The sequence below is a fragment of the Chiloscyllium plagiosum genome, unplaced genomic scaffold, assembly GCF_037043375.1.
Source record: "Chiloscyllium plagiosum isolate Xiang-an unplaced genomic scaffold, Cpla_swu_hap1 HiC_scaffold_47, whole genome shotgun sequence".
NCBI classification, from domain to species: domain Eukaryota; kingdom Metazoa; phylum Chordata; class Chondrichthyes; order Orectolobiformes; family Hemiscylliidae; genus Chiloscyllium; species Chiloscyllium plagiosum.
In genome coordinates, this window is record NW_028270185.1 from 45,892,164 (window position 1) to 45,895,165 (window position 3,002).

Below are 3,002 nucleotides of genomic sequence, written 5' to 3' on the forward strand. Positions count from 1 at the left end.
CAACAGACCTTGTTACATAGTCATTTCTTCATTTTTGTTCAGACCACTGTGAGCAGAGTGTCACAGTGCGAATGCGCTTGCCCCACAACCAAGATGACAGACAATAGTCTTAGAACCGTACTGTGCTATTTATGATTTCACCAAAACAAGGGAGAAATGTCTGCTGCTCTGCATAAATTATGCAATTCACTTATTCATAAGGATGCAGGCGTATGTGACGAGGTGGCCGAGAGGTTAAGGCGATGGACTGCTAATCCATTGTGTTCTGCACGCGTGGGTTCGAGTCCCATTCTCGTCGGTGCTGTCAGTGATTTTCAATGTTGCTATTTTTGGATGATCACAACTGTCTTACTGAAATTGGAACTGCAATATCAGTTTGTATGCATCGACGCTATTATAAAATCTCAAAGAATAATTTGGTCCTGTTGCCTAAACTGCATTGAAATGTAGATTGCATTGGGATATTGAAAAGGAACGAGACTTTCTTTTACAAGTCAAGCTGCTGTGACCTTTTATCGTACGAAAGAGATCCAGGAAAGCCAAATAACAAGAGATGTGAAGGGCATGTTTATGCAGTGGGATTCTTAATGATTATTTTGTCAAATGAAATCTGGAGCAGGTTGAGTAGAAGTGGTTCATCTTGGTGAGAAGAGCACAAAATAATGGAGATATTTCAAAAGGAGCAGGGCGTGGGTGTAGGGCCATCGAGAACTAGCTGTAAATGTACAGTAGAGAATTGCCGATGTGGGTGCTGTGCATGGGCACGGAAAGACTTACACATTGGTCTCGCCCTCGCCCCTTGCTCTCGCCATTGATGAATGCTGGACATAAGGCCTAAATACAAGATGTGGGAAGCGAGTCCCTCTCGTTCTGCACACACTGGATGCATCACATTGAACTATGAAAAACTGGAGAAGTCAGCATGTTAACTGTAGGGGCTGAACCTAAACTGTGGATCAATAACCACAGATTCATGCAGCATAAACATGAAAAATGATTTAAAGTGTCTTTATACGCATGTCATTAACAGACGTTTCGCTCTAATACCCTTGTGGTTGAAAGAATAAGGCAACACATTTCAGATGGATGACAACGTAACTAATTTTGTTTTGAAATTGAGATCTATTTGATCATTTTAGGCAGTGAACAAGTTTATTTTAAATAATGTAAACCACATTCCCTTACCTGGAATAAAAGTGTGATTTCACTACAAACATTGTCCTTGCTAAGTCGCAATTACTCAACATGAAAAATAGGATATAATTTTTATTGAGAATACATCAATTAGCACCATTATCTAACTTCGGATTGACTGCAATATGCATATGCTAAATAAGGTTTAAGAAAGAATGACTTTTGGAAATAATGATTCGACGGTGCCTAAAATTAATATCAGGTTCTCATGATGTGGATATACCACCAATGGCTCCAGTGGTGGAAATGCTTAGTGGGCAGTATTTCCATGATGGTATAGAGGTGTGTGATTTGCCAGGAATGGGAGCTCCCACTTCATCTGGAGCAGCGTCTGTTGACATGGACCAAGGAGCATTGTGACATCAGACTGGGAGTTCCAACCACACGTGGAGCAACCTTTATTGACATTGCGCAGCAGGGAGTGTTGGAACATTAGACTGAGATCCAGCCTCACCTGGAGCAGCCTCTATTGACATGAAGCAGCAGGAAGCATTGAAACATCATACTGCGATTTCTAACCTCATTTGGAGCAGCTTCAGTTGACATGGAGCAGGGAGCTTTGCGAGATCCGTCTGGGAGCTCCACTCTCACCAGGAGCAGCTTTTAATGTCATGTAGCAGCAGGAAGCATTGGGACATCAGAGTGATAGATCCAACCTCAACTGGACCGCTTCTATTGACATGGAGCAGGGAGCATTGGGACATCAAACTGGGATCTCCAACTTCAATTAGAGCAGCTTCTATTGAATGGAGCAGCAAGAAGCATTGAAACGTCAGGTTGGGAGCTCCAACCGCACTTGGAGCAGTTGGTATTTACATGGAAGAGGAGGGAGGATTGGGACATTAGGCTGGGGAAAGGATCTTCAACTATTTTAATCTGAAGTAAAATATGATTCAACGACTCAGATGTTAATTGATTTATGATGAATCTTTCCCGGGGAAATAATTGATTCTTTAGATATTAAAGACAAGTCCTGCAAATATTCAACTCATCAAAACGCATTGGTACAGAGAGAAACGGGAGTGATGTTTCATGTCTTTGTCTTTTCTTTTCTGGCCGACTCTGCACTGGTTTACATCACCGGAAGGACGTTTTCAGTCATTTCATGTTGTTCAGTTTCCTGCAAATACGGACAGGTCATTAACGTAATCTAAAACTGAAAATTAACGGGAATATGCGATGTTATGATTAGGCTGGAGTTTACCTCAAATTATGATGAAAAAGCAGCAAAGTAAGTTGCAATTTCCTTGATAAGCAGTGGCCTCATTGATTGGTTGATCAGATTGTGAATGGTCATTTTTTGAGGACAATTTGAAGAGAATCAATGATGGTGATTATCTTTGTTCTTTGTTCACCTTGTGACTGTTACTGTTATTGCTCATGTCCTTGTTAACACCACAGCTCTTTAGCGTGTAAAATCTCGGCTGTGCATCTGGCCAGTGGTATAACCATTCGTATAGCTGGCTACGGATCAGGCAGTTGTAAGTTCGACTTTTACTTGGCACAAGCGCATTGTGGAGATTCATCATACATACAAACTATTCATTTTTGTTCCGCTGAGGTGGATAATATTTGAAATTTTCATCTCCACGAATGAAAATTCTTTCACTGTCTTCGATGATTTAAACATTACCAAGAACAATCAGAGTTAAAATCACACAGCACCAGATTGTATCGAACAGACGTATTTGGAAGCATCAGTGTTCCATACACTGCTTCTTCATCAGGTATTTGTCAACTGTTGGAATCTAAAATGGCTTTGTGTGATTTTTAAATTTGGCTGCCCCAGTCCAACACCAACACCTCCA

At 41.1% G+C, this 3,002-nt stretch overlaps 1 non-coding gene across 1 annotated transcript; it reads left to right on the forward strand.

Annotated features, from left to right (window-relative positions):
- The first annotated feature begins 216 nt into the window (after nt 1-216).
- trnas-gcu (transfer RNA serine (anticodon GCU)) lies at nt 217-298 on the forward strand. Its single transcript has one exon. It is a non-coding gene; the product is annotated as a tRNA-Ser (tRNA).
- Nucleotides 299-3,002: the final 2,704 nt, after the last annotated feature.